This window comes from Dromiciops gliroides, chromosome 1 (assembly GCF_019393635.1).
Source record: "Dromiciops gliroides isolate mDroGli1 chromosome 1, mDroGli1.pri, whole genome shotgun sequence".
In the NCBI taxonomy this organism is placed as follows: Eukaryota; Metazoa; Chordata; class Mammalia; order Microbiotheria; family Microbiotheriidae; genus Dromiciops; species Dromiciops gliroides.
Window position 1 is genome coordinate 758457647 of NC_057861.1, and position 13599 is coordinate 758471245.

The 13599-nt window shown below is 47.8% G+C and overlaps 1 protein-coding gene across 6 annotated transcripts in view; it reads left to right on the plus strand.

Annotated features, from left to right (window-relative positions):
* Nucleotides 1-13599, plus strand: part of HECW1 (HECT, C2 and WW domain containing E3 ubiquitin protein ligase 1) — a 283331-nt gene that overhangs the window by 85688 nt on the left and 184044 nt on the right. The gene's annotated exons all lie outside the window — the stretch shown is intronic.

The following is a 13599-nucleotide window of genomic DNA, read 5'->3' on the forward strand; positions in this document are numbered from 1 at the left end:
AACACTCTGAATGACAGTGAGAATTCACCAGTATCTTGATGGGCAACAACACTGAAAAAGATGAAACATAATAAGAATAAAGGTGAAGTCATAGGCTTGCAGTTAAAAGATCAAGTCTCCTTGTCTCCGAGTAGAGATTCTGTTGACTCTGCCACCTCACTGTCATCCATGTGATACTCCCTTGCCAACCAGTTCGGAGCTCTGATGTAGTTCTGGAGACTTTCGACCAGGATTCAAGTCAGCAAGCAGAGCTACAGCATCCCATCCCTAGATTCTCATCCTGCCCAGAGATGTACCAGGCTCCTCCTTCCCTGATAAGCTCAGCTTTGCCATCTGCTCTAGCTGGTACTGCCCAGGGAAGGATGATGCAAGGCTGCCTCCTGGCTGGCTTCTGGTCATAGGGATGGGAAGAAAGAGACGGAGGAAGGAGCCATGGTCTTCTCTTCCAGGAAGCCCCTTGTCACATCCTGCCACCAGACTCCAGTGACTGGAAGAGAGAGTAAGGCTGATGGCTTTGCACAGCTCTGCCTCCCTTCAATCCAATTCACTGGGAAGTCAAGCCATCAGCCTCTTCATGTCATTGGTCTTCTTCAAGAACAAATGATGAACAACAATATGGGAGGAGGAGTAGCTGTAGATATATGACCAATTCCTTCTCCTGGCCCTGAGGTGTGAAAGGAAGAGCAGGGAGTCTCAGTGATGGTGCTTAAAGAGGTTGGTGTCCTCAGGGAAACCCCATAAAACAGCAAGGAATTGTCCGAATGACAGCAAGTGGAACCAACATGCAGTTACTGCTTCTAGCTTTAGTGACTGGAAGCCATTGTAAAAATCATACTTAATGTGGGCAAATAGGGAGGGTTTCCTGAGCCTGCAGTCTTGTGTGATTCTTCTGAACTCGGAGCTCCGGAGCTTTTATGAACAGCACAAATTCTTCCAAGTCTAGGCTGATCTGGGGGTAGGCAATGTACCCAAAGGTATGCTCCATACCTCTTTCTGTTTTCTTTCCTTCTGTTTATTCTTGGGGCATCTAAAGAGTGTTAACACTGCCTTCTGATACCAAACAGCCAGACCACATTCTCTGATGTTATTCTCTTGGCTGGGGCCAGGCTATTTCTCCATGACCTCTTTTCTTTTCTTTCTTTTTTTTTTGTGAGGCAATTGGAGTTAAGTGACCTGCCCAGGGTCACACAGCTAGTAAGTGTCAAGTGTCTGAGGCTGGATTTGAACTCAGCTCCTCCTAAATCCAGGGCCAGTACTCTATCCACTGCGCCACCTAGCTGACCCTCCATGACCTCTTTTCAACATGAGAGGTCCCCATGACATGGCACAGAGTGGAGATACAAATGGCCCTGGCGATTGTAGAGGAGGGCTCATGGAAAGGGTGACCGAGGCTTTGTGGTAGCTGCACTTCCTTTGGCTCCCATGTGGAAATGACTCATCAGCCATCATTGTTTCCCCACTCTTTGTTTCTGCCTTTTCCCATTCATTTTTCCCTTGGCCGTTAACCCTTTATATATTAGGAATTTCCTACAGCCGTCAGAATCATTTTATTTGGAAACTCAGAGGCTTTTATTGATCGCTGATCAACATTATTGACATAATTATTAATGAAGATATTATCAACATTATTGATGCAGGAATCATTGAACTGCAAAGAATGCAAGGTTAGGATGTCTTCCATGAGCCAAACAAAGGGCTTGTAGTCCAACACATTAGGAAGAGAAATGAATTAGAAGTCAGAGGACCTGCGGCCAATCCTATCCTTGCTGCTACCTGTGTGACTCTAATAAATCACTTAACCTCTCTGGGCCTCAGTTTCCATTTCTGTAAAAAGATGGCCTCTGAGATCCCTTCATTTTCTAGAGCCACAATCCCTGGGAAACAATCTTGCTCTTTACTGTCTCCCTGCCCGTTGGCTTTTCAGCTATGATTGGGGGGGGGGCAGGGAACAGAGCTGACCACACGTGGCCCTGCTGCCGTCATTTAGATTTCCTCACATCTGTTTAAATCCAAGTGGTGGTGGCGTGCTTTTTCAGTGTGTGCCCATTAGTTTGGGAAAAATCTGTTTGTTTCCCTACACAGAACATTTAAGGGGACTGTGACCTGATCTGGGACAGAGAACTGTCCTGTTTCTCCTCCATGACATTTTAGTACTTACAGTTTCCTAATAAAAAGGCAGAGACCCAGAATAGGGGGAGGGTAGAGTCATAGCCTACAGCATGGATTGGGAGGGATCGACAGGGGCAAACTTTGACATGAGTCCTGAAAAGGGCTAATGTCAATGTCTTCAGTTATGGGTTCACTCATTCTCAGGTTGTGATAAAATAGTCCTAACCAATCAATCAACAAGCATTGATTAAGGTCCTACCACGTGCTCTTCTCCTTGCCCGGAAGGCTCAGGAAGGAGGAGGCACCTCCTTGGGGGACTTGCCCTGATCTTGCCTATTCTCAAGGAATGTTGTCCCAGAGTGATTGAGAATAACCACAGAAGTCCCAACCCATTACATCACATTGCTTGTGGGAGCCTCTGATTTTCAGTCTTGGGTCCTTCATGTGCAAAGATGAAGCTGCTGACCCTGGTCAGGAAGAGGAGGATAAGGAGGAAGAGGGGGGTGGTGATAAGCCTTCTATCTGCTTCTGGGGTGAGGGGATGTGCTTCAAATCATCCACACTCTCTTAGATGGCCACGTGATCTCACAATGGGGAGGGAGCCTGCTAGGGTCTCTTTGTGTTTTCTCTGAAAAACTAACTGGATTGTTACAGGAACTGACCTCCCTTACCTCCTCGAACTAGACAGTGTAAGTGGATGCTGTGCTGGACTTAGAGGCAACGTAATCTGGGTTCAAATCCTGACCCTGCCACTGTCCAGTCGAGTCCCCTCTCTCTGGCCTCCAAGAGTCCTCCTGGCTCTAAGCCTCTCATCAGCCAAATGTCGATAGCTTGTTTACCCCTCCCCTCCCCATGGGTTGACAATCAACAGACATTGGTTTAGTAATGACTGTGTGCCAAGTTCTGTGCTAGAGAAAATTCTACCTTGCCTCATTACACAGGCCACCTGGTCTGTTTGCTTGGACATGCAGGCCAGCCTGAGACGCCCAAATCTTGATTAGATCTCTGTCCTCACTTCCAGGGTCCCCTCCCACCTGGATGCTTATTGATGACAGAGTTCTTTCCTGATAAAGATACAGGGACCTTTCCTCTATGCTGTCATGTCTAGGCTTGTCAGTTGGGGCAGCTGGGTGGTGCAGTGGATAGAACACTGGCCCTGAAGTTGGGAGGACCCGATTTCAAATCACCTCAAACACTAGTTGTGTGACCCTAGGCAAGTCACTTAACCCCATTACCTTAAACATCCAGGGCCCTCTGCAGTTGTCCTCATGTATATCTTGCCGTGGGCTGTGGAGGAGAGAGTGAGGCTGGTGACCTTGCCTATCCCCCATTCACTTAAATCCAGTTTAGTGCAAGTGAGTGACTCCCTCCTGATGTCATGGCCCTCTTTGAGAGGATGCACAATACAAGTTGGCCAGAAACAAATGGCATTGAGTTGTTGTTCTTAATGAGTCCCCAAACCCACCTCCAAAGCCACAATAATAACAATAATAGCCATTATAGACATGGTGTTTTAAGGGTTGTAAAGAGCTTTACAGATATTATCTCAATTGATCCTCATAACAGCCCTGGGAGGTAAGTGCTATTATTATTCCCATTTTCCAGATGAGGAAATTGAGGCATGCAGAGGTTAAGTCACTTGCTCAGAGCCACACAGGCAATAATTGCTTGGGGCTGAATTTGAATACAGGTCTTCTTGACTCCTGGCACTGTTAGTGCAGAAATGGAAGCTCCCCACTTCAGTGACTCAGGCATGGCAGTCAATTTGCTTCTTCGTCTCAAGATCTTTACTAGAGGTGAAAAGACAAGAAGAACATTTGGGGATCGGCCAAATAAAACATTTAGTTAGGCCAGCCAGAAGCTGCCTGAGTTGATACATCCCAAATTAAAATAGAGATTTGCTCTTGTTCCCCACCTCCTGCCCCCGGGTGTCAGCCTTGGATTCTGGTAGGTGTCCCTGGCCCAGAGTTTCAGCTCTCTTGTTTACAGCAATTATGACCTCATTCCCCAACACCACCGGAGGCGGCCCCATTGTCCAGCAAAGCTCCAGTGCCACGGGCAATCGAGTTGCTGGCAGTAACTCATTGGTTCCCCCTCCAGGCATTGTTAGACCCGGGGGATGCCAAACTTGAAAGGTGACAGAAGCTGTCTGTAGAAGGCAAAGGGGGCAAGTGCTGCCTGTCATTGGCAGTGAGCATCCCCATCTCATAAAGGAGTCCAGAATCCCTCCTAATAAACCATCGGTGGAGTAGGTATAGAGGGATGCTGACTTGTGGCATTTGTGATGGGATTTCCCTTGATCTGGGTTGAACTGGTGAAGGTGAAAAGTGTATGGAACCAAACAGGGTGATTAGACCCAGACAGTGTGGAAGTTGGACATTATGGGAGGGATGCTCAGATGGTGGCACCTGGTCTACCTGGGGGTTGGGCAGTTCCCTTGATGGTTTAGAAACATACAGAAAGTGGGAGCTTAGGCTCAGGAATAAAGCATGCGTTGTAATGCTTGAATCCCTGTGCAAGAATGTGGGCTGGGTCACAGACTCAACCCTCACATGAGGGCTTTCCCTCTACTGAGGAGCTTGTTAAGCAGCAGATATGTCCAGGGTGGTCGATAGCACAATAGATCAGGAGTCAAGAAGAACCGAGTTAGAATTCTGCCTTTGACACTTAATAGCTGTGTGACCCAGGACAAGTCCCCAAACCTCTGTCAGCCTCAGTTTCTTCATCTGCAAAATGAGGATAATAACAAGAGCCAGGGGTGGGGGAATTCAATAGAAAATAATATTAAACTCTAGGGATGTCCAACATGGTGATCGATCAACAAGCATATATTAAGCACCTACTCTATCCTTGCATAAAGCCTGAACATAAGAAAACCAAAGAGAAAATTCCTCTGGTGAGAGACCACAGGATCAGAAGATCAGAGATGCATAGACCATCTGGTCCAACCTCTTCCTTTTACAGATAAGGAAAGTGAGGCACAGAGGTCAAGCTGCTCAGTTTCATGTCTACACTAAGCAGAACTGGGAGCTGAGCCTGGATACTTTGACTTCCAAATTTGCATATGTGATATCATGTGCATATGGAATAGCACACACAAGGAGATCCTGAATGAATATTGGCTAATTTTAGGAAGGAGGGCTCCAGCCACTGGGGAAATCAAGAGAGGCAGCTTGTAAACAACTGTGCCTGCAAGATTCCAGGAAAGAGCTGAATCCTATAATGAGTATTTATCCCACGGTCTATAAAGGACCATTAGGACAATCTCCTGATGCTGGTTGTTGGTGGAACTGACATGGTCGAAAACTGTTCCCTTGGGGTTTGTGGCAGACTGTGAATGCCAAGACTGAAGAATGGAGTGTCCAGGAAATATTCAGATGGGGCTTGGAATAATTCATGTCATATGTTGGAGAGTGATTAGTTAGTAATGCAACTCTGTGCAAGCAACCAAGGTAGGAATCGTTGAGGGTGTGTGTCCTGACACGGATCCATGGACACTTTGACATCCATTTCAGGTCCTTGCATACTGACCCTGAGAGGTTAGGGGCAGCCCCTCCTTTGGAAGCAAATTTCTAGTCAGGGAGTATAGGAATGATTTAGGGGCAAGACAACGTGAGGAAGCAGGTGCCCCAGCTTGCATCAGTCATCCTGAGGCACACACTGAGTCTCCCATGCCATCCCCAGCAAACGACATTGACATTTAGGGGGGCAGTGAGAATGAAGAGGCATAGTTGTCTGACTGGCACAGCTCTAAGCCCAGTATGCTCACTTCAAAGGTCGATGCAGAAGGATACAAATGGACCCAGTGTTGGAGTGTGTGTGTGTGTGTGTGTGTGTGTGTGAGAGAGAGAGAGAGAGAGAGAGAGAGAGAGAGAGAGAGAGAGAGAGAGAGAGAGAGAGAGAGAGAGAGAGAGAGAGAGTCCATCTTGGCTATTTGGGTGTTCTTCAAAACCACCATGACTATTTAAGTGATCTACACTGGAATAGGTTGGCTTAATAATTCATCGTCATGCAGACACATTAAAGAGAGATGCCTGCCTCTCTTTGGGCTCTGGCTCTCCCAAGGTGACTGATGGAGACTTTCTTAACAGACTAGGAGAGGGCTGAAGCTCGGTCTATAAGTGACACCCAACTGAAAACAGGTACTGGAGTCAATCATTTCTCTGAAGCCGGGGAGGGAAGCCTTAGTTACTGAGGGCAGACTTTGGCCCATATGTTCCATGTTGTTCTGTCCCATCATATTGCTGGTCTTAAAAAGAAAATGTTTTGACAGACTGTCACCAAAACCTGTTCTTCACACAAACATCTCAGGGAGAGCTATTATTCTTGGTCGACAGCTTTGTTGGAGAATTATTCAAGGGTAGAGTGGTGGTAAAAGTGCCATCCTTCTGAGGGGGTGCCAGGCACAGAGAGATCTTTAAATGGGGAAACTGAGGAGCAGCCCTGAGTCATTCACTTGAGGGGTCTGAGCACACACCTAGAACCACACCTCAGATTGGCTTTTGTCTAACTTTCTGAAGTTTGTGAAGTACTTTACCAGTTAGTTATTGACTTCTTTGGGTCCTCATAATAGCCCAGTGCAGCAGGTATTATTTATTGTGCCCATTTTGCACATGAGGAAACTGAGGCTCAGAGAGGTAATTTGACTAGGATCATATAATAAATAAGTCTTTGATGTGGCATTTTGCCCCAAGGCTTCCTGACTTTACGCCCAGCAATACATGGACCAGCGCTAATACTTCTGATGAGCCCGGCTCCTCACGCCCTCATAAAGGCGAGAGCTGGAAGGTACCTCCACCCCGTGTACTCCAACCCGTAGGAGAAGAGCAGCCGCCACCCCCAGGGTCCTCTCTCTCCTCCCTTCCCCCTCATGCAAGCTGTTTGACTGCCCACAGACCTTGGGTGAGGAAGAGGTGACACCATTCCCTCTGCTGACAGGAAGGACCCCAAGCCTCGACATCCATCTGCCCTGCCTGGCACTGCCATCTGACTGGTCTGTGCCACCGAAAGGGCCCTGGGCCTAACCCTCTGACCCACCCTGCAGCTTCAGGGTCCCCTGGAGGGAGGACCTTCTGCCTCTCTTCAGTGTGTGGTCTCCTCCAATTCAGGAACAAGGGCTCTTACTCTGTGTATGTGAGTAAGTGTGAGTGTGAGTGAGTGTGTGTGTGATGGACTCCAGCCTGGTGAAGCACATGGACCCCTGCTCAAAACCGTATTCTTAGAGGCATAAAACAACATCCACAGGATTACGAAGGATCAAAGTATAAAAACCCAAAAAAGTCCAAGGAGCTCCAGTTAGGTAGCCCTGCTCTAGAGGAAGGTGGGCGCTTTTGGGACAGAGTCCAGCTCCCTTTTGTGCTTACATCTCCTGTGTCCAGCACCGGGGCCTGGCAGGAAGAGATGCTGAACAAATGTTCCTTTATTCCTTCATTCATTCAACCTGAACAGGCTGTAAGGAAATGAAGAAGAAAGGGGGGGCCGGGGGATGAACTCTGGAGTGATGGGATAAGGATCCTGGCAAGGTGTAATTAGACTAAATGCAATTACTCATTCACTAGTTACAAGGGTGATGACAAAAGAGAGAATAGAGTCTAGTCCCCTGTGATCAATAAGCATTCATTTCTCTTTGTGAGACCATTTCTAAGGAGAAAAAATGTAATTACCTTTTAAAAAAGAAACCATTTCTACAAATATGTGTATGTATATATATATATATAAATTTACAGAACACATAAATGTAGATAGATGGTTAAGCCTCTTTTATGTATGTTTTGTCTCATTTTCCTTCTCTTCCTTCTTTTCCATTTTCTATCCTTCCTTCCCTCTACCTCTCTCACTTTTTCTTTATCTATTGATTAATTTATCAAATTTAAGAATATGAGGTTTTTCTGCTTATATATTTTCCCACATAAAATGATGTTGCATGCAGTGCTTCAGAGGTGGCTGCTAATTTGGGGCTTTGCCATCTAGAATTGACAAAAAGTGATGCCACCTGACCTCAGAAGACCACAGGGTCTCTTCCAATTCAAGTATGTTGAAGTTCATCCCAGGGGAAGTGGGTCTAAGTAGTGTATCCTATGAAAATTAGCCTGAACGAACCTGAATGAACTTCACTCTGATTGAGAGGAAATGAAATAGAAGACCTGTGAGAAGGCTAATGAAAATTGACTTGAAGATTTAGCACATTGGTGCTGCTAGCGAATGAATAAATGACATGTATCACATATCTATTACACTAAGAAGCAGAGCTGACATTTATCAAATGTTTTAAACTGCAAAGCACTTGACTTATTTCATGAGCTGCCCAAAACAGCTTTGAGTGGCAGATTCTTCTTTCTTCCCCACTTTACAGATGAGGAACTTGAGGCTAGGAGAGGTCAAATACTTTGCCCAGGATCCCAGAGGTAGTGAGGACCTCTCCAGTCTTGGCTGCCAGTTTCAGCTGCCTCCTCCCTCCATCCTCACAGACCTGTCTCCTTTTGGGGAGTTCCTCATCCCACTCTGCTTTTCAGCTCCTGGTCTTCTCTTTCGGGAGTGTATCCTCTCTGAGGGCAAAGTCTCTTTGTGCTTGTATCCCCAGCACTTAGCATCATGCATGGCACATAGTAGGTGCTTAATCAATAGCTTGACTTGAGTGTCTAAGGCAGGCTTTCACTTCAGCCTCCACTATTCTAATAAAAGGAGGCAATCCACAGAGGGGAGTCTCAGCCCGGAAAGAAGGCTTGGGTGTGTGAAGTCATGAGGATTGTGAGAAGAGGGCTAGGATAGACCCCAGGAGCCCTTGTAGAGTCAATTATAATGCTGGGTGGAAAGGGGCGGGGCAACAGGGAGGACAGAAGGTGATGAGCACCAAGGTGGAGGCGGAGGTAACGATGCCTGGACCCTGAGTGTGAGCATCACAACCAAATAAATGGCTTAGCCCTACCCAGGGAGGGCTTCTGGTGGTTTGGTTTGGGGGATGGGAAGGCAGTGACCTTCTGATGGGCCTGGCAAAGGCCTTGGGGAGAGCTGAAAAGACTTTAGGTAATCCCTCCACAAAGCCAAAATATACCATTTCCAGATCTGTACGGACAATGGAAGTCAGGCTTCCAATCACCCCCGTGGTGAAAGTACGTTCCATTAGCCAGTTAAGTAACCTGCCCTAGAGATGGCCACCACTAGACACCAATAGGTACAGATGTGGAAAACTATTCTCTGCATGCTTCTGTTCATCAGGTCTTTCTCTGGATGCAGATAGCGCCTTTCTTCATGTGTCCTTTATAGTTTGAGTTCTTCTCTCCTCTACCCTTGGCCCCACCCCAGTGGAGGCCCTCATCATCTCACACCTGGACCACAGCATTCCATGCTGGGGGTCTCCCTGCCACAAGGCCATTCTCTACTCAGCTGTCAGACTAATCTTCCTAAGGCACAGACCTGACTTTGCCCCCTTCCTGGGCAATGCCCTCCAGGATGAGATAGAGAGTCCCCTGTTTGGCTTTCACAGCCCTTCATAGGCTTCCCCCCTCCTACCATTCCAGAATCCTTACCCCTTGGCTCCTCCCCCACCCCTGTGATCCAGTGACAGTGACAGTGGCCTCCTGGATATTCCTTGGACAGGACCGTCCCATCCCAAGATCCCAGACGCTTCCTCCAGCTGTCACCCACGCCTGAAATTCTCTCCTTGCTCCTTTATGCCTCTTGGCTCCCTTCAAGCCCAGCTAAAATTCCACCTTCTCCGGGAAGCCTTTCCCAAGCATGCTCAATGCCAGGGCCTTCCTTCTGCTGACGATCTCTTCTTGATCCCGTACATGGCTCGTCTGTGCGTCATTGTTTGAACATTGTCTCCCTCATTAGACCGTGAGCTGCTCAAAGGCAGGGTCCGTCTCTTTCCTTCCTTTGTATCTGTAGCACTTAAGACAGCTCTAGGCACAGAGTAGGTGTTCAACAAATGTTTGCTGACTGACTGACTGACTGACTGCTTATCAACAAGATTGGCTCATCTTCACAGGGCCCAGCTGCCAATAACGAGATCGTTGCAGTGGACAGTCAAGCAAGCAGGAAACATTGATGAGGGCCAGGTGTGGGGCTGGGGGCACAAAGACAGTCTAACAAGCTCATATCGAGCCCCCCACCGTGCCCTGGGGAAGCTGATAAGAGGCATCGGGTCATAAGGGCACAAGGGCAAGCTCTCTGACTCTCAAGCCAGAAGACCTAGGTTGAAACCCTGCTTCTGATGTGTGACTTTGGGTGAGTCATTGGCCTCCCTGGGCCAGTTTCTTCATCTGTACAGTGAGGGGGTTTGACCCTATGGCTTCCTCCCCAGCCCTGGATCTATGAGTCTGTGATCCTCTGTCGGCCTCATTGAGCCAAGGATGTTGTTGTCTCCCCGAGTCGCCGAGCTTCCCTCTGTCCGCTGCTGTCATTTAAGCTGAGGCAGAAAGAACCTTAGAGTCAGAAGCCCCAGGCCCACCCCATTCTGCTGGCACAACTCTGCACAAGTCACTTGCCTCTTGTAGCCCCAATTTCTACGTTTATAAAATGGGGGTAAAATCTCTTGCGCTGAGCACCCTAAGGGATTTTGTGAGGAAAGTGCTTTCTACCTGCATTTCGCCATACAGACATGGGGACAAAGCCTCTTGCTTTGAATGAGACCCTCGGACAGGGGCACCCCTTGTAATGCGTGTCATCAAGGACAGGAAGCCAGATAAAGGAGTGTGTGGTTGGATCTGATTAGACCCATCCACACCCCCAGCAGATCTCCTCATAATGCACACCCCATGCACCCTGGGTCAGAGCATCAGCCCATGCAGTGGGACAGATGACTTCTTCATGCAGCTGTCGTTGATGCTCAATGGCACTCAGCCAAGGCCCCACCGCCATCTTGTGTCCCAAAGAGTGCCGTCTCATAAGAAGTGGAAAGAAGCTTCACATCTGAGGGAGAGGGGGATGCTGCTCCTGATCAATACGAATCAGCTTTCCCAGGCATTGTCTCTTCAGAACTGAAAGTGGGATTTGCGTTGTCACGTGTGAGTGGGATGGTGACGTCAGGCTCTTAAATCAGAATCTCAGAGGGCATCTGGACCAACTACCCTGGACAAGAACCCCAACATGGGGTGATTTGGTCTTGGCTCCAAGACTGGGGTTCAGCTACCTCCGAGGCAGCCCATCTACCTTTGAACAGTGCCAATGGTTCTTCCTTACATCAAGCCTCAATGTGCCTCACGGCAAACTCCCCCATTTACTCCTAGGAGGGTCAAGCAGAATAAATTCCTTCCCTCTTCCACTTGGGAACGATTCAGATGCTGGGAGACAGCCCTGATGTCCCCTCTGGCACTTCTTTCTCCAGGTGACAATTCCCCCTTTTCCAGGACCAATTCTCCACTGCATACTCCATCACGGTTACCCTCTTTCTTTCCTGGCTGCCCTATTAATATGTAGTTAGCATTTAGGTGACTCCTTGAGGTTTGCAAAGCACTTTATATACATTATCTCGATTTACCTTTACAACAACCCTGGGAGGGGGTGCCATTATTAGCTCCATTTTTCAGATGAAGAAACCGAGGCCAGCAGAGGTTAAGTGACTTTCCAGGGTCACACGGTAAGCAAAAGGCTGGATTTGAACTGGTCTTCTTGCCTCTGATTCTCACACTCCACATCCTGGCTGCATTGATGATTCTTTTTGGTTCTCTCTGGCTCTTCAATCTACTGCAACTACAGTGCCACAGATAGGCTCTGCCTGCTGTGGAAGGACTTTGCCAAGACCTCGTCAGCTTTCTTGACCTGTGTCACTGTACAGTTCAGTCCATCTCACTTTCCTAATTGCTTTTACCCGATATCAGTTAAAATAATTCCACCAAACTGGGTCTATCTTGTATTCAGTGTGCCCACGTGCCCACACACACACACACACACACACACACACACACACACACACACACACACACACACACAATCACACACATCTCCCTTCACTGGCAAAGAATTGAAGGCTTTTCTACTAACCAACTAATTCACTTCAAATTACCATGTGACACGTGAGTTGCTCAATATTTCTAACAAATACACATTGGCTCAACTAAAGCAAAAATTTGGATTCCTCCCAAATCTACCAAGTCATTCACCTCCGAATGCCCTTGTCTTTCCTTCTGTTTGGCCGGGTAGGCAAAGGAGGACAGCTACTGTGTAAAGCCAATTCTGGCTGGCTTCTTGACAAGCAGCTCATCCTTCTAGGGTGCATCCTGCCTTGTCAGGTTACTGGGCATGAGGCCTTTCTCCTAAAACTGAATCAGAGGAATGGAGCAGTCAAGGAGGAGGGTGTGGGACATGAGTGTGGGACCCAGAGGTTCCCATGATGCATCGCACCTCTGTAGGGTTTGTCAGCCTCAAGCTGAAAAGAGAAGGCTTAGGATGATGACAAGGGAAGATGGCCAATGAAGTGGGGGAATTGTCTTGAGAAACATCTTGGTAAAAGCAACTGAGGTTGGAAGGGATTCCCATCACTGAGAAACTACTGATCCTGTGTGGGGGAAGGGGGAAAGAACAGACATTTCTTAGGCACCTACTATGTGCTAAGTGCATTTGATCCTCACAACAACCCTGGGAGGGGGTGCTATTCTGATTCCCATTTTCCTGTTGGAGAAACTGAGGCAGGCAGAAGTTGTGACTTGCCCAGAGTCACATGGCTAGTGAAGTATCTATAGCTGGATATGAACTCAGGTCTTCCTAACTCCAGGCCCCTTGTTCATTGTCAATGGAAGCTCTTCTGGACAAGGGGCATTAAGCCCTGGAGGAAAGAATTAGGAGTCATGGGGGCAGTGGCTTGGAGGTAGATTTCATCTGATGGACAGGAAACCCTCCCTGATGACCAGAGCTGTTTGGGGAGGCACAAGGCTGGGGGACCACCCATCACATGGGCCATATCAGGGATTGTGATAGGACTGGACAGCCTCAAAGATTCAGTGAGGCCACCATCACTTCGTGCTTTCCTGGGTGTTTGGAGGTTATTGGGGGACAGGAGTAAGATAGAATTGAGGGCCGCCCCTAGGGCAGAATCCTGGCTCCTAGTGTTTTCTAATGCTTATGTTCATCCATTAGTTTAAAAACAAGGTGCGCTGCCAGTGTTGCAGCCTGGCCCCCACCCCCAGGTGACTGCCAAGAATGAGGCACTGCAGTCTCCATGAAGTCAGGCTCTGTTGAGGCTACTTTGCTCCATCCCCTTTCTACTCTTCTCTCCAAACTCAATTTCCAACATGGTTTTGGCTGCTAAAAACGTGAAGAATTTTTCGCTGTGCAAATTCTCCAGAAATGGACAATTTCTAGCTAAAATGATGTCTTTTCTCCTCTGCTTTTTCACCTGATCTATTTGTGTATAAAATTAGCTGCATCAATATCCAACTAATGTGTCTCTACCAAGGGCGACTTCTCCCCTTCCCGCCTCCCTACCCCAATCTTCCCGCAGATGCTTGGAAGCATTTCTTTCATCCCTCGCTTGGAGATTCAAAGCTGCTGGGA